The 23632-nt window shown below is 42.0% G+C and overlaps 1 pseudogene; it reads left to right on the top strand.

Moving 5' to 3' along the window:
* The first annotated feature begins 21438 nt into the window (after window positions 1-21438).
* On the top strand, window positions 21439-23398 carry LOC122204535 (annotated as a pseudogene).
* Window positions 23399-23632: the final 234 nt, after the last annotated feature.

The raw sequence follows: 23632 nt of genomic DNA, 5'->3' as shown, positions 1-23632 counted from the left end.
CAATTTAAGAATTAGAGAAATCAGTGACTCATTAAAAAGGAACAACATCAGAATCATAGGGGTCCCAGAAATGGAAGAGTGAGAAAAAAGAGTAGAAGGGTGATGTGAGCAAATCATAGCAGAAAACTTTCCTAACCTGGGGAAAGACACAGACATCAAAATCCAGGAAGCACAGAGGAATCCCAGTAGATTCAACAAAAACTGACCATCAACAAGGCATATCATAGTCAAATTCACAAAATACTCAGGCAAGGAAAGAATCATGAAAGCAGCAAGGGAAAAAAAGTCCTTAACTTACAAGGGAAGACAGATCAGGTTTCCAGCAGATCTATCCACAGAAACTTGGCAGGCCAGAAGGGAGTGGCAGGATATATTCAATGTGCTGAATCAGAAAAATATGCAGCCAAGAACTCTTTATCCAGCAAGACTGTCATTCAAACTAGAAGGAGAGATTAAAAGTTTCCCAGACAAACAAAAATTAAAGGAGTTTGTGACCACTAAACCAGCCCTGCAAGAAATTTTTAGGGGGACTCTCTGAGGGGAGAAAGATGAAAAAGTAAATACATACATACATACATACATACATACATAACAAAAGCAACAGAGACTAGAAAGGACCAGAAACACCACCAGAAACTCCAACTCTACAAGCAACATAATGGCAATACATTCATATCTTTCAGTACTCACTCTAAATGTCAATGGACTAAATGCTCCAATCAAAAAACATAGGGTAAAAGAGTTAATAAGAAAACAAGATCCATCTGCTGTTTACAAGAGACCCACTTTAGACCTAAAGACACCTTCAGATTGAAAGTAAGGAGATGGAGAACCATCTATCATGCTAATGGTCAACAAAAGAAAGCCAGACTAGCCATACTTATATCAGACAATCTAGACTTTAAAATAAAGACTGTATCAAGAGATGCAGAAGGGCATTATATCATAATTAAGGGGTCTATATACCAAGAAGACCTAACAATTGTAAACATGTATGCTCCAAATGTGGAAGAATGCAAATATATAAACCAATGAATCACATACATAAAGAAACTCATTGATAATAATACCATAATAGTAGGGGACTTCAACACTCTACTTACAACAATGGACAGATCATCTAATCAAAAAATCAACAAGGAAACAGTGGCTTTGAATGACACACTGGACCAGATAGACTTAACAGATATATTCAAAACATTTCATCCTAAAACACCAGAATATACATTCTTCTCCAGTGCACATGGAACGTTCTCCAGAATAGATCACATACTGGGACACAAATCAGCCCTCAGCAAGTACAAAAAGATCAAGACCATAACATGCATCTTTTCAGACCACAACGCTATGAAACTTGAAATCAACCACAAGAAAAAAATTGGAAAGGTAACAAATACTTGGAGACTGAAGAACATCCTACTAAAGAATGAATGGACTAACCAAGCAGTTAAAGAAGAAATTAAAAAGTATATGGAAGTCAATGAAAATGATAACACCACAACCCAAAACCTCTGGGACGCAGTAAAGGCGGTCATAAGAGGAACGTATATAGCAATCCAGGCCTTCCTAAAGAAGGAAGAAAGATCTCAGATACACAACCTAACCTTACACCTTAAGGAGCTGGAAAAAGAACAGCAAATAAAACCCAAAAGAGCAGAAGACAGGAAATAACAAAGATTACAGCAGAAATTAATGCTATCAAAACCAAAAAAAAAACAGTAGAACAAATCCATGAAACCAGAAGCTGGTTCTTTGAAAGAATTAACAAAATTGATAAACCAGTAGCCAGTTTGATCAAAAAGAAAAAGGAAAGGACCCAAATAAATAAAATCAAGAATGAAAGAGGAGAGATCACAACCAACACAGCAGAAACAAAAACAACAATAAAAGAACATTATAAGCAATTATATGCCAATGAAATGGGCAATCTGGAAGAAATGGACAAATACCTAGAAACATATATACTACCAAAACTCAAACAGGAAGAAATAGAAAATTTGAACAGACCCATAACCAGTAAAGAAATCGAATTAGTAATCAAAAATCTCCCAAAAAATGAGAGTCCAGGGCCAGCTGGCTTTCCAGGGGAATTCTACCAAACATTGAAGGAAGAGTTAACACCTATTCTCTTAAAGCTATTCCAAAAAATAGAAATGGAAGGAAAACTTCCAAACTCCTTTTATGAATTCAGCATTACCTTGGTTCCAAAACCAGACAGAGACCCCCACTAAAAAGGAGAACCATAGGCCAATTTCCCTGATGAACATGGATGCAAAAATCCTCAACAAGATATTAGCCAACCAGATCCAACAATACATCAAAAAAATTATTCACCACGACCAAGCAGGATTTATACCTGGGATGCAGGGCTGGTTCAATATCTGCAAAACAATCAATATAACTCAACACATCAATGAAAGAAAGGACAAGTACCATATGATCCTCTCAATAGATGTAGAGAAAGCATTCAACAAAATACAGCATCCTTTATTGATAAAAACCCTCAAGAAAGTAGGGATAGAGGTATCATACCTTGAGATCATAAAAGCTGTATACGAAAGACCCAACGTTAATATTATCCTCAATAGGGAAAAACTGAGAGTTTTCCCCCTAAGGCCAGGAACAAGACTGGTTATGTCCACTCTCACCACTGTTATTCAACATAGTATTGGAAGTCTTAGCCTCAGCAATCAGACAACACAAAGAAATAAAAGGCATCCAAATCGGCCAGAAGGAAATCAAACTTTCACTCTTCGCAAATGACATGATACTGTATATGGAAAACCCAAAAGATTCCACCAAAAAGCTGCTAGAACTGATTCATGAATTCAGCAAAGTTGCAGGATATAAAATCAATGCACAGAAATCAGCTGTATTCCTATACACCAACAGTGACACAACAGAAAAAGAAATCAAGGAATTGATCCCATTTGCAATTGCACCAAAACCATAAAATACCTAGGAATAAATCTAACGAAAGAGGTGAAAAATTTGTACACTGAAAACTATAGAAAGCTTATGAAAGAAATTGAAGAAGATACCAAAAAAAAAAGGAAAAATATTCCATGCTCCTGGATAGGAAGAACAAATATTGTTAAAGTTTCAATACTACAATGAATACTACAGATTGAATACTACTAGATTGCTTTGTAGTATACTGGATTGCTTTGTAATACTACAATGCAATTTACATATTCAATGCAATCCCTTTCAAAATAACACCAGCATTTTCCACAGAGCTAGAACAAACAACCCTAAAATTTATATGGACCCAGAAAAGACCCCAAATAGCCAAAGCAATCTTGAAAAAGAAAACCAAAGCAGGAGGCATCACAATCCCAGACTTCAAGCTGTGCTACAAAGCTGTAATCATCAAGACAGTATGGTACTGGCACAAAAACAGACACTCCGATCAATGGAACAGAATAGAGAACCCAGAAACAGACCCACAAACATATGGCCAACTAATCTGTGACAAATCAGGAAAGAATATCCAATGGAATAAAGACAGTCTCTTCAGCAAGTGGTGCTGGGAAAACTGGACAGCGACATGCAGGAAAGTGAACCTGGACCATTTTCTTATACCATACACAAAAATAAACTCAAAATGGATGAAAGACCTAAATGTAAGACAGGAAGCCATCAAAATCCTCGAGGAGAAAGCAGGTAAAAACCTCTTCGACCTTGGCCACAGCACTATTGGGACCTCATCAAAATAAAAAGCTTCTGCACAGCGAAGGAAACAATCAGCAAAACTAAAAGGCAACCGATGGAATGGGAGAAGATATCTGCAAATGACATATCAGATAAAAGGTTAGTATCCAAAATCTATAAAGAACTTATCAAACTCAACACCCAAAAAACAAATAATCCAGTGAAGAAATGGGCAAAAGACATGAATAGACACTTCTCCAAGGAAGACATCCAGATGGCCAACCGACACAGGAAAAAAATGCTCAACATCACTCATCATCAGGGAAATACAAATCAAAACCACAATGAGATACCACCTCACACCTGTCAGAATGGCTAACATTAACAACTCAGGCAACAACAGATGTTGGTGAGGATGTGGAGAAAGAGGATCTCTTTTGCACTGTTAGTGGGAATGCAAGCTGGTGCAGCCACTCTGGAAAACAGTATGGAGGTTCCTCAAAAAATTAAAAATAGAACTACCCTATGACCCAGCAACTGCACTAGTAGGTATTTATCCAAGGGATACAGGTATGCTGTTTTGAAGGGACACATGCACCCCAATGTTTGTAGCTCACTATCAACAATAGCCAAAGTATGGAAAGAGCCCAAATGTCCATCGATGGATGAGTGTGGATAAAGAAGATGTGGGGTGTGTGTGTGTATGTGTGTGTGTGTGTGTGTGTGTGTGTGTGTGTGTAATGGAGTATTACTCGGCAATCAAAAAGAATGAAATCTTGCCATTTGCAACTATGTGGATGGAACTAGAGGGTATTACAGCTAAGCGAAATTAGTCAGAAAGACAAATATCATATGACTTCACTCATATGAGGACTTTAAGACACAGAACAGATGAACACAAGGGAAGGGAAGCAAAAATAGTATAAAAACAGGGAGGGGGATGAAACATAAGAGACTCTTAAATATGAAGAACAAACAGAGGGTTACTGGAGGGGTTGTGGGAGGGCAGATGGCCTAAATGGGTAAGGGGAATTAAGGAATCTACTCCTGAAATTGTTGCACTATATGGTAACTAATTTGGATGTAAATTTTAAAAATTTTTAAAAATTAAAAAAAAAACAGTGAAAAAAATCCCTACCCAGAAAAAAAAAAAAGAACTTGAACTTTGAGATTTAAATTAACATATCATATGTGTAAAAAGGAGGCACTTTGGCCCGCTCTCTGCAAAGGAGAGCTTAATAAACCTCTATCAAATCTGTAAAACAACAACAACAACAACAAAAAACCAACTATCACATTGGAGCACACAGCTCAAGAATGTATCATATCTGCCTTGAATAAATCCTTCATGGAAGGTGGTGGCCAGAGCGTCTACAAAGAGAGAAAGCTGAGACTTCATTAAGGTGCCAAACAAGTTGTGGCACCTGGTTGGCTCAGCCAAGTGTCAGACTTTGGCTCAGATCATGATTTCATGGTTTGTTGAGTTCAAGCCCCACATCAGGCTCTGTGCTGATGGCTCAGAGCCTAGAGCCTGCTTCACATCCTGTGTCACCCTCTCTCTCTGCCCCTCCACTGCTCACACTGTGTCTCCCTCTCCTTCAAAAATAAATAAACATTAAAATAATTTTAAGTATTTAAAAGGTGCCAAACAAATTGTACAAGCTGTGTTTATGGCAGCTTGCTACCAAATATTTGTTTTATAGACTGAAAAGAAGTAAAAATAAAACCACTCCAACCAGATCTGTCCAGACCCTTTTCCTTCCCCTGTTTTTATTTTTTTATTTATTTTTTTTAAACAGAGGATCTGAAGTAGGCTCTGTGCTGACATTAGCAAGCCCATTACAGGGACTCAAACTCATGAACCATGAGATCATGACCTGAGCCAAAGTAGGGTGCTCAGCCAACTGAGCCACCCAGACGCCCTTCTTCCCCTGTTTTTAGAAAGGGGCTCACTATTTATGTACCTGTTTCCATCCAGCCACACCCTACACCATAATCAGAATCTTGCAGAGAAGTTTTCTTACACAAAGAAAAATGGAACAAAAGAACAAGAGCATAGGATTTGGGGATCTGTTTGACCTATTACTGAGAGATGAATCCTCATCTTGCTTTTCTCTCATATTCATAATTTTTTCAGTTTGCATTTTATCTATTCATTATCTAGTCTTGCAAAAAGTCTGGAGCCCAAAACAATAAAACTATGATCTGGCCTTTCATCTTTTATCAAAATAATCCTTCAGTATATTCAAATAACTACACCAGACAACTATAGGTATCAAACAGTGTCTAGATTAAGATTCTGACTCCTCCAGGAATAGAAACTGATGATTGGATATATTTGCAACAGTCATTCAGGAATTCTGATACAACAAAGTATTCTAACGTGGGAAAGGAGGAAAGCCAATGGAATGAATCATGTCTAGATGGGAATTATGGCAATCCTCATATTGTGAATGAGGCAAAACTAAGGTCTAAAAAGCTTAAATGACTCGTCCAGGACCGGAAAATCACATCTGTAAAATGGACTTGAACTTGGGTCTTCTAGCCCCATATCCAGTGTTGCTGATGCTTCTATCTTTAGGCATATTATGGAAACAAGAGAATTTATCTTTATGATTGGTTTTTAGAATGTGTCCTTCCTTCCATCCTTGATAACTGGACTGATATCACCAAATGACCTCATTTTAGAAATGGAATTATCATAACATCCAAACTATGAAAGGAGTACTTTATTGATTTTATTAAAACTAATCTATGAAAAAGTAATTTTTAAAAAGATTTCTTCTTAATGTTTTTATTTATTTTTGAAAGAGAGACAGAGTGCAAATGGGAGAGGAGCAGAGAGAGAGGGAGACACAGAATCGAAAGCAGGCTCCGAGCTCTAAGCAGTCAGCACAGAGCCTGAATCAGGGCTCGAACTCAGTGAGGAGCCCAACGCGGGGCTTGAACTCATGAACTGTGAGACCACGACCTGAGCTGAAGTCAGATGCTTAACCGACCAAGCCACCTAGGCACTCCTGAAAAAGTAGTTTTTAAATCCTAGCTAGTGCTAGGTTTCAAACTTTGGTCTATGCCAAAATCACTTGTGCCATTTATTTGAAACACAGTGGGACATGGGCACCTCCTGTCCCCATTTTGACTCCAAATGTGTATGGCAGAACCCAGTCATCTTTTTTTTTCTTAGTTAACAAAACATTTATATGATTCTGATGCAGGCTAAATTTGATAATTATTATTCATACAGAGCATAGGAGAGAAAGAGCAGTGAGTTGGAAGGAAACCAAGAGAGTGTTGAGTCATAGAAACCAGAAGAAGGTGCTTCAAAAAGTGAAGTGGAAGTTGAGAGAGAGAGAAGAGATAAAATGTGAACTGACACTAAAAACAAAGGCAACGAGAGCAAAAAGAAACAAGTGGGGCTGTATCAAACAAAAAAGCTTCTGCAGAGCAAAATAAAAAATGAACAAAATGAAGAGGCAACCTAAGGAATGGGAGAAAATATCTGCAAATCATATTTCTGATAAGGGGGTAATATCTAAAATATATAAGAAACTCAGACAACTCTTTTTTTAAATCTGATTAAAAATGGGCAAAGGACTTAAATAGATATTTTTCCAAAGAAGACATACAAATAGCCAACAGGTACATGAAAAGGTGCTCAACAGGACTCATCCTCAGGACAATGCAAATCAGAACCACAGTGAGATAGCACCTCACACCTGTTAGCATGACTACTATCAAAAAGACAACAGATAACAAATGCTGGGGAGGATGTGGAGAAAAGGAAACTCTCATGCACTTTGGTGGGAATGTAAACTGGTGCAATCACTGTGGAAAACAGTATCTAGGCTCCTCAAAAAAATTAAAAATAGAACTACCATGTAACCCAGTAATCCTACTGCTGGGTATGTGTCCAAAGGAAATGAAACCAATATCTTGAAGAGATACATCTGCACCCCCATGTTCACTGCAATATTATTCACAACAGCCAAGGCATGGAAACAACCTATGTGTCCTTCAACAGGTGAATGGTCAAATAAAATGTGGTGTATGTATACAATGGGATATTATTCAGCTATTAAAAAAAAAAAGAAGAAAATCCTACTATTTGTGACAACATGAATGAAGCCCGAGGGCATTCTGCTAAGTTAAAGAAGCCAGAGAAAGATAAATACAGTATGATATCACTTATGTGTGGAATCTAAAAAAGTTGAACTCATAGAAGCAAAGAGTAGATTTCATGATTGCCAAGGCTGGGTGGGGGAAATGTGAGACGTTGGTCAAAGTGTATAAATTTCCAGTTATAAGAGGAATAAGTTTTGGAGATTTAATGTACCTCCTGGTGACTATAATTAACAACACCATATTGTATACTTGAAATTGGCAAAGAGATTAGATCTTAAATATTCTTACCACATACACACAAAACTCTATGAGGTGATAGATGTTGTTAACTAACTTTATCGTGGTAATATTTTCACAATATATACATATATCAAATCATCATATAAACTTATACAATGTTATATGTCAATTATATCTCAAAAAAGCAGAGGTAAAAAGAATCTTAAAAGAATGATGAACAACCTTTCAGATCCTTAAAAACAAAACAAAACAAAACAAAAAACAGATCTAGGGCTCAGGAGCCAGCTCTAAATTCAGGCTAATATCCCTTCCCCTGGATAGACTATTTAACCTCTCCTGCCTCAATTTCATCTACTGCACAGGAGTAACAATAAAAGAATTGCTGTAATAATTAAAAGTATAAATACTGAGGGTCTGTCACAGAGTAAGTGGCCATTGCTTCTGTATTCCCAGCCTTAGAACACCTTGCTTGCTATGTTGTTGGAGTTGACAAAAATGGATGGATGGATGGATGGATGGATGGATGGATGGATGGATGAATACTGGGAATAGTGCAGTAGAGAAGAGTCTAAAATGTTGTTGTACACAGTAAATCCCAATTTACAATCACAGGATTATAAACAAGGCTCCCCCAGAGACATTTTCTTCTCTTGGCTTCTGGATTCTACCCTCTCTTGCCTCCTCTCCTACCTCACTGCCTGCACTTTCTCAGTCTCTTTTGAGCTCCTCCTTTGCTCAACCTCCTAATGTCAGAATTTCCCAGGTATTCGTCTTAAGAAACTTGTTCTTCTTTATTTATATGCTAGTTGGTTTCATTGTGTTCTGTGGCTTTAAATAGCAGTCAGGGGATCCATGAACTGGACGGGGAAAATATCCTATTTTCACTAATCCCTAATTGAAATTTAACATTTTTTAACTCATGAATAAAGGAGCCGAGCACAGCAGTGTTACAATAACTGTGAATTTGTCACCAATAGAAATCACAAACATTTTCATATTACATTAGAGTTGTTCCAGATATCAAAGATATCACTTACTTTTTTAGTACCTTAAATTATGGTCATTAATTTCTCAGACCTCGGGTTGTTAATTTAACACATCGTCCTACTAGATCTGTTATTTAATGTATTAATACAGGAGCACATTATATTACTGTATCACAATTTTTAAAAACTTGTTTGTATTTTAATATGGTTTCCTGTGTAATCTTACGCATTTTATTTTACACATTTAAAAACATCATTCTGATAAAAAGTCTAGTGGCTTCACTAGACTGCCAAAGGGGTCCAACGGCATAAAAAAAGTGAATCATTCTTGATTTAAGTAATAATCTTAAATTTCAATCTTCAGCTCTAACTTCGCACTAGTTGCAGCCTCATAAATTCAGTTGCCACCTTGACCCCTTCACAATGGGCATCCAGTAGGCATCTCAATATGAGGACCAGGAAAAAACACTAGCTCCTCTCCCAGTCTCCCCCTCACATCCCCGGAAGTTCATGACCACCTGCAGAACAGCACCTGAAAGTCTCTAGTCAATAAGCTTCAGGAAAAAATAACAAGCCAGATGTCCCCCAGAAAAGGCAAATTGACTTTTTACTTTCGAAAGGAGCACAAAAGTATTAGAATTGCTAGGATGAGCCTCTACAGAGAATTTCCAGAACCAGAAATTTCCCTTAGTAATTACTAGGGATGAATGTCTACCCAGAGTCGAAAATTCATACTGCCCATCCTTTTGAGGTCTACCCTCAGGTGGGGCAATTCAGGATGTGTGGGGCAGACGGGAGGGTGAAAACAAACAGATCCTTTAAAATGGGCTTATCCACACCCAGCCAGCAGGACTCATAAAAGGCATTCTCAGAGGGTAGAAGTCATTATCATAGGTGAGCTGGGGAGCAAACCTGCATCTGGCCTTCCAGGCAGACCCACCGGCGAGGAGGCTCTGGAAAGTGTAAAGACCTTCTGTGGCTCCAGTGGTGATACAGAGAACAGAACTTCCTTCCCTGAAATGGTTTTCTTTGTGTAACTCAACAAGTGTGTGATGGCTCATATTCTAAATCAGCTTCATGACACCTTCTTTGCATGTTTATCCTTAAAGGTCAGCCTGGTTTGGGATTAATTGTTGACTATGGGCTCATTGAACAAATGTTTCTTCAGGGAAGGGAAACTGACATTTACTGAGCATGTGCTCCACTCCAGGCCCTATGTTGGGGGTTTTTAATGTGTGGTATCATGTAATCCTCAATGAAATGACAGAGCTCTTGGGATTAATCCTGGACCATTGTCTCCTGTTCACTCGACGTGTCTACCTGCTGTGAATTCATGTTTCCATCTCCAGCTTGGCATCTAAGGGCAAGCCCGAACTAACTCAAACTTCCTCCTCTACTTCTCTGCTCAGATCCCCTGTGAGAACCCTAAATATTCCCAGGACTCTCCATGTCCTGCCCAGGCCACTTCATCAAACTGCTAATCTCTAACATTACTTACCTAAGTAAAAGATTTCCAGATGACCTTTAAAGACTCCATATTTTTTCCACATTCCCACTACCTTTTGCCCCAGTCACCAAAATCGCTGGCCTCACAAAATCTTTCCAATTGGTATCCCAGCTTCCAGTCTGTCCCCTTCACCAGATCCATTCTCCTTCACTGAAAACCTCCCAGAATGACTCAGAACCATACTGCTTAGAGGTTTTAAGGGGACACTTCAGACTCTGGCTTTATTTTCTGCCGCTCTAGACACAAAGGCCTCGAAGGTTCCGGATTCCATCCTGTGTCAGGATCTTTATCTCCTCCACATCCATAGAGATACAACATGAGACTAATCTTTAAAGTTTTTGCAATTTAATGTCATTTGTTCTTAGGCTCTGATATTCATTGTAGCTTTCAGCCTAGTTACAAAGACATTTTAATTTGGAAACCCTATTTAAAAACCCTAAAATAGGGTTTAAAATAAACCTTGATTTATATTTCTTTTTTTTAAATGTTTATTTATTTTGAGAGAGCGAGCAGGGGAGGGGCAGAGATACAGGGGAAGAGAGAGAATCCCAAGCAGGCTCCAAGTGCTGTCAGCATAGAGAGACTCGATCTCACAAACCGTGAGATCATAACCTGAGCCAAAATCAAGAGTCAGACACTTAACCCACTGAGCCACCCAGGCGCCCCTTGATTTGTATTTCACACACATGCCTTCAAACACACCCACAAATGGGATCACAGTCCAAATACTGTTCTTCAACTTACTTTTTGCAGAATCCTTTTATGGTCCTTACAGATGTGCTTTATTCTTTCTGTAGCTTACTCTCTCCTGGTAGGAGTGTACCATAATTCACCATTTCCCCTATAAGCTGTTCTAATGTTTTTCTTTTGTTAATACTACGGTGCACATCTCTGTACATGTGTCCCTGAGGACTTAAGTATTTCTGTAAGATTCCACAAGTGGAATGCTCGAAAGTATATGAAAAGCGCATTTTAAATGTTCATCTGTTATTGGTCTAGCTGCCCTAAACTCAAGTATTAGAGAGCATGTGGTCCATTGTGCTTTGTAACCCGAGAAGAAAACTTTGGAACAAAAATGGCCAGGCAGAACTGGAGATAAAAACAGAGCTCGGGGGACCGATTTGGAAAGCCCCCTGGTGGCGGAGGGACGGTTCGCCCTGAGAGAGACCACGTGGAGAGGAGCAGCGCCCTCCAGGGTCTGGAGGGGAAGAGGAGCTCTGCAGGGAATGAAGAGAACCCGGCCAAGAGCCGCGCCAGCAGAGGAGCCAGGAGCGGGAGAAGTTAAGAACAGCACCTGACAAAAGACGCTTCCAAGTGGCCAGGAGGGTTTTCGGTAGAGTGGTCTGGCCTGAATTCTTACCAAGGATGTGTCTGAGATCGCCAGCACAGAAACGGGTACGGTTTACTGGCTGTTTACCCCTCCAGCCCTCTCAGCCAGCCTTGAGACAGACAGGTCAAGCACCCCCCCATCCATCACACAGCTGGTGAGAGCCTGAAGCCTCTTCTGAACCACAGTGTTCCCTCAACACAGGACGCTGCGTGTCCCCTGAACTCAGAAGATCCCAACTCCAAAAGCGTTGAGTTGGCTATAGTCTTCCCCACCCTCTCGCAAGGGTTTAAGGTGGTATCCAGGACCTCCAGAGCATTTCCACTTGGGGCTCAGGTCCCGCCCATCCAGGCCACCCACACAGACCACGCCCACCGGGCACACCCTCTCTGGGCCACGCCCACAACCAGCAGGGCTGAGGGGAGAGGAAAGTAATAGAACCGGCCTCAGGGTTATTGCGAGGATTACAGGTGTTAATATATGCGGTGAGTTTACGAGAACCCTGTTCACAGATGAACGAAAGCTGGAGGTGGTGGATACCGGGGACTGGATGGAAAGGCAGTGTGGTGCAGGCGCTCAGAGCACAGACTCTGGATCATGTCTGTCTGGGTTTGAATCCCGCCCTAACAGAGAACAAGCAAGCAATCTAACCCGCCTGTACTTCAGCTGCCATGAAATGGGATAATGAACAGCACCGCCGACTATTGTAAGGATCCAGTAGGCGGTGGCATTTAGAGCCATGCCTGGCACACAGCACCACGAAAGTGTTTGCGGTCACTCGCCATTCTGTCTCCAGCTGTCAGGAGAGAAGCTAGTGCCTGACGGGCACCCTACTTACTCAAAGGCATGATGAATTAATCATCTTTATACGACTTATTAGAAAATGTCTTCTTTTTGGTTCCTTATTTTGCACATTCATTCAAAAAATGTATTGAATTCTTTATGATGCTAAGTAAAATAAAACAGAGAAAGACAAATGCCATATGCTTTCACTTATATGTGGACTCTAAAAAATAAAACAAATACATCAACAAACAAAAAGCAGAAACAGACCCATACATACAGAAAACAAACTAGTAGTTTCCAGAGTTGGGGAGGGGTGGGGATGGGCAAAATGCCTGAAGGAGAGTAGGAGATGCAGGCTTCCAGTTGTTGAAAAAAGAAAAAATAAATAAAGTACTGAATTCTTAACAATAGAAAGGTATTACCTTGTTTGCCTGTTGTTAAGAATTCTTTCTTCACTGATGGAGAACTTCTGGAGTTTTCCTCCTAGTTAGTACTGTGCTCTAAGGAAGATCTGGGTAGAAAACCACTTTGCTATCTCGTTTAATCCAGGGGATTAATCCAGGGGATTAAACAAGCAACAGGAGATTTCAACATGTAACAAATAAATAAATCTCAATATGTAACAGTGCAATGGATGATACAGATGAAATTAAATGAGTGAATACCACCTGTGAATTGTAAATTTCGCCACACACCCCCTTCACTCCCTTTTAGTTTGGGAAGATGTGGATGCCCAGACCTCTGCATATCAGCTCTCTTTTTGATCCTTCTATTAATCTTGCTTCAGTTCTTTATACGTAGAGCCAGAGTGCTGCCCTATGTAAATCATTTAAGGATGTAGAGCCTCACTCCAGTATGAAAGGAAAATGCAGTATAAGAGGGGTGTGAAACTTGGGGTGGGTACCTAGGTGGGCCTACCTGGGAAGTGGGCAGATCCCAGGATCCTGGCTTAATTCACCTGGGAAAGCCAGGATGTATAACAGAGGACACATCCCTTGAAGGGGAGGCTTCAAAGGTGGGGGGGGGGGGGAGAGGTGGAACTTTGCCTGGTGGATTGGATATAGAAAATGAAGGGGGAGGTAAGAAGATGGAGGTGATGTTCCCGACAGAAATTCCATGTGCAAAGCAGAGCAGGAAAGCTTAGCATGTTCTGGAGGCCACAAGGAGTTCAGCATTGCTGACCAAATCATGCTGGAGAATGGAAGATAATGGAAAGTGGTAGGCAAGGGCCAAGGCCTTCCTTAGCTGGCTCAAGTGTCTTTTTCTGTGAGCAATGGGGAGACCCTGAAGAATACTGGACATGAGAATGACAGGAATGAATGTCCATGTATGAAATACTTCTTGGGCAGCCACGTGAAGATAACTAGACAAATGAGAGGCAAGATGTTGGCAAAGAAACTCTGGCTATGGTTTAGGTGAGTATCTGAACTGGGCAGGTGCTGAAGGGTGGAAAGAAAACAGGGGACAGAGAGGGAAAGCTGGTGATTGGTTGGGTATGAGATGTGAGAGCAAATTAACAAGCTAAGCTCTCCCTCCAGGCTCTGACTTGGGAAGCAGGGTGATGCCAGGCACAGGTGAAAAAAAACAGGAACCCGAACCTGTTTGGGGGGTTGATTTCCGTTTTAGTCACATTGTTGGAGGTGCCTGTGGGATCATCAGGTGGAGATGTCCAAGGGGCAGTTTCCTAATATAGGTGTGGAGCGCCTGCCACCTGCAAATTTGGGCTCCACCTGTGTCCTTCCCTCATTTCCTCCTTCCCCACCCCACTTCTTATCGATTCCTAAGAATGATGAGAGTTCGAGACCCTTTCCCCAGGAAAACACATCAGTCAGACACACGCAGAAGAGACACCTGTTCTCTGCCTGTGCTTCCCCTTGCCTCACACAACTATCAGCTCACAACACTGCTGACACCAGATCTGGGGGCTTTTCCCCCACACCAAGCAATCCTGTGACACCAGCTGGGTGTCCTACAATTTAACTCAATTCTGACACCATCTACCTGGAGATAGTGTCAGATCCCACAGGTGAATAGAAGGGACTGAAGGGCTCAGTCCCACAAGACTGCCCCCCACAGACACACCTCAGATGCCAGTCACAGGTCCAGTCTGTCGTCTGTGCTTCTGACCAATAGACTGTAAACCAGAGGTTTCCACGACCCCCTCTCCAGGTTCAATTAATTTGCCAGAAGGTTCACAGAACTCGGGAAAACAGTTTACTTACTATTTGCCAGTTAATTAGGAAATGATATGATAATAGATACAGGTGAACATCCAGAAAGAAGAGAGGCATACAGCAAGGTATGTGGGAAGGGGTGCAATGCTTCCACGCCCTCCCCATGCACACCACTCTCCGTGTATGTCTATGTGTACACCAGCCCAGAAGCCTTCTGAACCCCATAATATTGGTGTTTTTATGGAGGCATGATCATATGCAGGACTGATGAATTACTCCATTTCCAGCCCCTCTCCCTCTCTGGAGAATGGGAGTTGGAGATGAAAATCCCAAGCTTCTAATCATGGCAGGTCTTTCTGGTGACTGGCCCCATCCAGGAGCCATCCAGGAGCCCACCCAGAGTCACCTCCATAGAACAAAAGATGGTCCTAGTGCCCTTATCACTTCGAGATTTACACAGGTTTCAAGAGCTCTGTGCCAAGAATAGGAACAAAGACCAGATGCATTTTTATTTTCATTTTTATTTTTATCACAGCGTGCATGCAAATGTTTGGATGATTTCAGGAGATACCATGCATTGATCTCATCTAAGAAACTGAGTCACGCACCGATAGCAGAGTAAAAGGAACCCAGCCCTAGGGACACCCCAAGGGCGGGTAGGGGAAGGGGAGTCACAAACGCAACTAAGAGGGAGTGGTGAGGGAGGAGGACCGAGGGAAGGGTGGCCAAAGTGCAGGGCAACTGGGCCAGGGAGGGCAGAGAGCCAGTATCCGGCCAGGGAGGAAGGCTCCACGGATTTGCAAGGAGAAGTCGCTGGTGACATTGGTAAAGATTCTGTAATGTGATGAGGCACAAAGAACTAAGAAGTGACCTGCAGATGAAGTGGGTTTAGTGAGTGTAGACTCTTCTCTCAGCTGGCGTCTGATTAGATCTGAGGTCATTATTCACAGAACGGCACAGAGCACCCTGCACACTAACTGCTTCCACCGGCAACACATGACCGGTAACCAATGTTAATTTCAACAGTTCAAGCCTCTTAGGAAATGAAAGTCAGGTTTAAAGTGAGAATACTTTGAAGAAATAGTGAGGAAACAGAGAGCAGTGAGTGGAGAAGAAAAACAAAAGGTACAAAGAGATATGAGTCACAGAGGGAATTATGACTCAGTCTATGTGCATTCATGAGTATTTTCCCTCTAAAGACTAAAAGCTGAGCTCTTTGCTTTCCTATTCTAAATGTGAAATCAGAAATGAATAAACATGCTTGGAGGTGTCATTGAACTTCAGAGACAATATACAAATAAGATGTAATTTCCTCTCAGCAAAGATAGTAGAAATGCATTTGGTTTACAAACTAATTGAAGGAGGAAAAAACAGCTTCAAGATACACACTCATTTAGAGGCACCTGGGTGGCTCAGTAGGTTAAGCATCTGACTTTGACTCAGGTCATGATCTCAGGGTTCACGAGCTCAAGCCCCGCATTGGGCTCTGTGCTGACAGCTCAGATCCTGGAGTTGGCTTGGGCTTCTCTCTCTCCCTCTCTCTCTCTTCCCCTCCCCTGCTCACACTCTGTCTCTCTCTCTCTCTCTCTCAAAAATAAATAAAAACATCAAAAAAATTTTTAAGATACACACTCATTTAAATAATCCACATCTGTAGTGAGGCTAATCCACTAATCATCCTTGCATACATAGATGGCAAGGGTGATTACTGAAAGATGGCCAGCAAGGAAACAATTGAAAGAAAGAAAGAAAGAAAGAAAGAAAGAAAGAAAGAAAGAAAGAAAGAAGAAAATAAAAAGAGAAAAAAGAAAGAGGAAGGAAGGAAGGAAGGAAGGAAGGAAGGAAGGAAGGAAGGAAGGAAGGAAAGGAGGAAAGAGAAGGAAGGAAGGAAGGAAGGAAGGAAGGAAGGAAGGAAGGAAACTTACTGTGTAGAAAGGTATGAAAAAGCCTGTGTCTTGCTTCCTGGAATTCATGCTTCCCGCATATAAATTATTAATTCTTCCTAGAACCGCAAGGAAGGGCTCTTTTTTTTCCGGGATGTCACTGAGGGAATCATATGAACACTCTGCGCATCCACACAGCAGGTCTCCCCTCTACTCCTTCTTGCTCATGGTCTCACAGTACACTCCACACATGGGCCCACGTAGAGGGAGTCTTGGGAACACGGCAGAACTCCTTTGATCAAGACTGCAAGATTTCTTTGCAATTATAAAATCCTATGAATCTTTTGTTGATTAATTTATAATGACTTATAACTATATTCTTTTTAAAAAAATTTTTAATGTTTATTTTTGAGAAAGAGAGGAAGAGAGAATGAGAGTGTGCATGCGCAAGCAGGCAAGGGGCAGAGAGGGAGGGAGACAGAAGATCTGAGGCAGACTCCGATCTGACAGCGCAGAGCCAGCCCCATGCAGGGCTCCAACTCACAAACCCTGAGATCGAGACCTGAGCCCAAGTCAGACACTTAACCGACTGAGCCACGGAGGGGCCCCTACTTATAACTACATTCTTAATTCTAGGAACAATAACAGCTAACACTTCAATAGCCCTTAGTTATGTGCCAAGCATTCATCTGGGCACTTTCCGTATAACCTCAGCCCAATCTTTATAACATGAAAAAAGAGAGACTGGCTGAGTCACTGGCCAAGGTCACACAGCTAATAAGTAACAGAACTGGAACTGAACCCAGGTAATCTGTTCTTAACCACTACCTCCTGTTCTAATCTATATGCTTACCACACAGAAAGTGCAAAAGTAAAATAATAAACACCCATGTTCCCACCAGCCAGAACTGGCTACTAACATTTAAGCCAGTTGGTACTATAACATTTCTTTTCTAAAGAATCCAAACAGTGGGGTGCCTGGGTGGCTCAGTCGGTTAAGCGTCCAACTTTGGCTCAGGTCATGATCTCACAGTTTGTGAGTTCAAGCCCTGAACTGGGCTCTGTGCTGACAGCTCAGAGCCTGGAGCCTCCTTCGGATTCTGTGTATCCCTCTCTCTCTCTGCCCCTCCCCCACTCATGCTGTCTCTATCTCTCATAAATAAACAAACAAACAAAAATAGAAAGGAAGGAAGAAAGGAAGAATTGAACACACAAACAATTCTGTTGTCAAGGACCCCTTGGCCACTGACCCATCCTTCCTTCTCGTGCTCTGCACTTATTGCCACAAATTTAATTCATATTCTTCCAATCTGATTGGTAGTGGTGCCACGGGCACTTACAGGTGAAATGGTCCCCTTTATTTTCACCCGACTGCTGCCTGTCTATTGCTTAAAGACCACTACACTGCAACCCCTCCCACTCAAAACTCCTGCACTTGGGATTGCATTTGAACCAACCAAAAATGAGAGCCATTCTTGAAGCAAAGATTGAGATCGAACTGAAGTACAAGGACTGATAGATAAGGCTCCATCTGGAGAACAGCTTTTAATGCTGAGACGGATTGTGTGGTAGAACATTCTGGGGGGACAGGGGAAAAGCAAGGAGTCCTTCTACAGATGTTTAAAGAGCTGGACTTCCGTCTCTGCCCTGAAGGCTGCCCGCCACAGACTCCCCCATCTCAGGCAACTGTGACTCCATTCAGAAGCTCAGGCAAAATTTTCTGCACGAGTTTTCAGCCCTTTGTCTCAAAGTCCATGTCCCACAGTTCAGGTCAGAGATCTTTCTTCGTTTTGCTCGCTGATGCCTGCCAGGGGTCTAGAATGGTGAGTAACTCATGAGTAACTCTGAGTAAATATTCGTTAGGGAGTTGGAGATGCCAAAGGAAGACAGGGAACAGCAGGAAAAGCCCAAGTCTTCAAGGCAGACGGCCTGAGTTGGGTTGTCTGGGAAAAACCCAACCTGCTTGGCGGTGTGACACGTATTACACATACTTACATCAGGCCTCACCCACACTCTTAAACAGCTCTGTTGTTTCCCTGACTCAAAACAGTCTTGGGTGGAGACAAGTGAATATACCCATTTGACAGGCTGCAGACATAAGCCCCATATGTTATAAGAGCAATCAATACCCATGCTAATAACTTAGTAAGGATTTGTGAACAACTAAGATAATATACGCCAAGGGTTACCTGTACGCCAGGTACCGCTGTAGGTGTGGGGATGTATGAGCCAGCAAAATAAAGATCTCTGCCTTCGTGGAGGTTACAGTGTAGTAGGGGAAGCAGGCAATCAATGTAGTCCTTGTACTGTTGTATAAGGGGATAAGGGCAAGGGAATTTTTATTCTGGAATAAGAATTATCATTAAAAATTTAAAGGATTTTTCTAATGTTTATTTTATTATTGAAAGAGAGAGACACAGTGCGAGTCGGGGAGGGGCAGAGAGAGAGGGAGACACAGAATCCGAAGCAGGCTCCAAGCTGAGAGCACAGAGCCCGATGCGGGGCTCAGACCCACGAACTGTGAGATCATGACCCGAGCTGAAGTCAGACGACCAACCAACTGAGCCACCCAAGCGCCCCAAATTTAAAGAATTTAGTAAACAAATATTTGTTCACTCAATCCTGGAAGGGATAGAATCAAAGCAGCCCTCAGTTTTATTTTGGAAATTTTAAGAAAAGTAAGGTCAGTGTGCTGTCCCCTGAGTGGGGGAAACATTACATTTTATCTTATATACGTTGTCCCCTGGGTCACGCTGAATAGTACCTTCCTACCAGGTTTGCGTCATCTTTCTCCCTCACATGCCACACGCTCGACACATCGTCCACTCTGCCCACCTCTTTTCTAGGCTCATGATGAGGAAACTGAGTGACTCACTCAGGTTCTGCAGGTGGGTTAGTGATGAAAGAATATGGAGCCTGGGTTCTGACACATTTATAGGTTCTCAAAGTATCCCCTGCTAGAAGTCTAGAATCTCATGGGCTGGACTGGGTTGGGTGAAGGGAGAGGGGAGGTACATAGGTACATAGGTGCATAGGTACATATGGCTACAGTATTCATTTATTCAGGAAATAATTATTTACAATAATAATAAAGCTAATTTATTGAGTGTTGTAGGGTCCAGCCCTAGTCCAACAATTCCACAAATATCCTTTTTTTAAGTGTATTTATTTAATTTGAGAGAGAGGGAGAGAGATAGAACACATGTGCCAGCAGGGGATGGGCAGAGAGAGAGAGGGAGAGAATCTCAAGCAGGCTCCGCCCTGTCAGCACAGAGCCCTATGCAGGGGTCGAACTCAAAAACCATGAGATCATGACCTGAGCCGAAATCAAGAGTTGGATGCTTAACTGACTGATCCACCCAGGCACTCCTTCACAAATATTCTTATTAGACCTTCACAAAACCCTATGAAGTCTAGGAAACTGAGGCTCTGAGATGTTGCATAAATTGCTCAAGATCCCAACCCAGAAGTGAGAGCATCAGGAGAAAAACCAAGCAGTCTCATTTCAGAGCTCTTGAGAAAAAAAGAAACCATATGCAAATGCAAATGCAAAAAAAATGCAAAAAAAAATACATATGCAAAAAGAGAAGTGATAATACACACTTCGTATTATCCCACATCAAAGGCTCATAATAGCTGGCAGACCCACTTAAAAAAATGATAGACCCATTTGCATCAAAACTGGCTTGAGCTCGGGGAACCTGGGTGGCTCAGTCGGTTAAGTGTCTGACTTCAACTCAGGTCATGATCTCATGGTTCATGAGTTCAAGCCCCATGTCAGGCTCTGTGCTGACAGCTCAGAGCCTGGAGCTTGCTTCGGATTCTGTGTCTCCCTCTCTCTCTGCCCCTCTCCTGCTCATGCTCTGTCTCTCTCTGCCTCTCAAAAATAAATAAACATTGATTAAAAAAAAATTGGCCTGAGCTCTATTCTGCTACTTCATGGTCCCCTGTGCCACTATGTCACCTGCACGTCGAGACTTTGGCTCCATATAATGTCCAGCACTTCACCAACTACCCACCAAATAATTTAATGCCAACTGATCATCCTTACTCAAGGAGTCTCCAAATCACACCTTTTGAATCTTACCATTCCTCTTATATATGATGCCTGCATTGTTATGTAAAGTATAGCTCAACTGGGCATTTGGTTACTTACCTTGAAATGCAATTCCTGCCAGACAATATAAAGCCTTCCTTTTCCCCTTAACTACTTTCACAGTAAGGAATTAATCCTGCTTAAGTCACAGCAAATATGAGAGGTGTTTTCTAGAGTTTTCTTTTTAAGAATCATTATGGACTCATGAATTTTCATGTATTTGATGCCTTTCCGCTATAAACATTGCTCTTTTTGGTGTTCAAATCGCCTTGACTTGACTTTTTTGGAAACCTTTGCAGATCACTCCTTTAGACACACCATCAGCCAGGCTTAAAAGCTTCCTTGTTTCCAGCACAAGTTTTAGGTGCACCTGTCAGGTTCCTTTCAGGGGGATAACATAAGGAGTCAAGATCCAGGCCTTCAGAGCTGCTATATAGCTCCTCTCTGCTGCCCCCAGGTTGGGTGCCCGGACAGGAGATTCTATAGTGCAAAAGACGGTCTGAGTCCTCAACTAGAGGTGGGTTACCTAGAGGACTCAGAGGTCTAAGACAACCCACTGGGGAGCTGAGGACCCAGCAATGTGAAAGAACCAGTCCAAGTTCAGGTGAAAATGCTCCAAGACCAGAACAGAATCCAGAGGGCCTGGAAGATTTGTAAGCAAGGATGAGAATAGAACAAGGACGAGTCAAGGCCCAGGCGTTTCTGCCCTGTTCCTCCACCAGCGGAAAACAGTGGTGAACAATATCTCAGTGTGTGCAATCCTCAGAAGAGGAAGCAGGGAATAGGATTACTTTTGTTTCAGTTTAGTCATCAAAATCTGCACCGAATGAATGAGTAGAAGTTACCTGGAATTTCTGATAAGTTCTGGATCCTGCTAATGAATGTTAACAAAGCACATGATAAGTAACAGACTAAAGTTAACAGAAAAACTCAGAAACTGAGGTTTTCTCGCCTGAGTTTACATAGTTCTGGCAATTTGTGATTGTGATGGTTTCAATGCATATGTAGAATATAGTCCTTTTCTGCTCATACGTTGTTTCTAGCACAGCAGGTCAAATAGAATAAAATATCAATATTTCACAGTGTCCCCAAATAATAATACAACTTCAGATGTTCTACTACCTGGTTTAAGAGCTCCAATACTATCTCAAGCTTCGCCAATACATGAAATAATTGGGTTGTGATAGGTATGGCTGAAAATGTAATTGAGCTCAAGATGTGATTTAAACATTTACTTTTACACTGAGAGAAAATGTTAGAACAATTTGCATTTGGGCTACCCCCTTAAGTTCTTTAAATTCAATGCCACCAATTTGAAATTTAATGTCACTGTTGGCATTTCTAGAATTATGAGCCATACTACTTGACCAAGTAATGACAAATATTACCATTTCAGGGATATGTTATGTAAGAGGAAACCCCATACCAAAAATCTTAACCTCCATTAATAACTGAATTTTTGATGTTGTCATTAATATGTCTATCCCAACTCTGAACTAGAATGATAAAATTTGCATGGAATCTGTATTTAACCACATAGGAAGAAATACGCAGGATAATGTATAGATTCAAAGTCTTAAAATATATAGATCAGGGCTTCTAGGTGTGGTGAGCAGCTAGTCAGTAGATGAACATGTCAAGTCTCCTTGGTGTTTCCTTATTTTTTTTTTAGTAATCTACCCACAACGTGGGGCCCAAACTCATGACCTTGAGATCAAGTGTGGTGTGCTCTGCTGACTGAGCCAGCCAGGCACCCCATCCTGTAGCTGAATATGCCAGGCAGCACTGAACTCCATCCGCTGGCTGCAGCCCTGAGGACTTCCTCAAAGTGGGATGTGAGACCTTTTACTCAGAATATCCTCAGTATTATGTGGATGTCCAGCCCATTTCACAAGAGAAGATTGCAACAAGAGAGACCTCATCAGCCAGTGTGGTCAACATCAGCTGAAGGGCAGCCTACTTGCACTCTTGCCTTTTCCTCAACCTCGAAAGTACCTACCAATGCATCCAAGGGCAAGGTCCTCACCAACCTGCTTAGCATGCATCCAAGTACAAGGTCCACACTAACCTGACTACCATGCCTCCAAGTGCATGCCATCCCCCACATCACAGTCTTACTGAATGTCTCACAACAGAGCCCTGAGGCCAGCACGGTCCACCTACACTACAAATGGATCCCTGAGGAAGACAGCTATGTGGCTGACATTAGTTCTCACTTTCAAGAAGCATAGTCTCCATTGGACTGTGTTTGGGGAAAGGGAGGCAAGGTTCGTGTCCATTGCAATGCCAGGATCTCCTGTTCACCCAACTCTGCATGGGTTATCTCCTGAAGACCAAGTAACTTGCCTGAAGGAGGCCTTACATTATATCAAGCAGAGAAGTATGATCTCACCCAACTTTGGCCTCATGGGCCAGGTCCTGCAGTATGAATCTGGGATCCTGCCTTCCACAGCCACCCCAGGCTCCCTCCAGCCAAGGGGAGAGAGCTGGCTCTTCATTTACAGACTGTTTGCAGTCACTGAGCCCTGACGTGCAGAGTTCCTACTGCACACACCCTACCTCGGTGCTCCACCAGTGCCCACCCACTCAATGGGAGTCCATGGGCACAGACACATCCTGCTAAAGCTAGGATGGGGGGACCAGCCCAGCCTCAAGAGCAACTGTGGTTTTCTTTCTCACTCATGTACATTTCATACCTGTGCAATACTAAAGACCTCACTCTGTTCCCCTGCCCCAGTGGGATAGTGAGCAGTCACCAGGCTTGCAGTCAAACTTCAGACTAACCTCAGGGATAGGTCCTCAAGGCTGAAGGAAGGGCCAAGTCGCTATAAGAGCACAGTGAGCACTGACTCCTGTT

Source organism: Panthera leo, chromosome D4, assembly GCF_018350215.1.
Source record: "Panthera leo isolate Ple1 chromosome D4, P.leo_Ple1_pat1.1, whole genome shotgun sequence".
NCBI lineage: Eukaryota > Metazoa > Chordata > Mammalia > Carnivora > Felidae > Panthera > Panthera leo.
The sequence above is the reverse complement of the archived record's forward strand: the minus strand, read 5'-3'. Positions and strand labels throughout refer to the sequence as shown.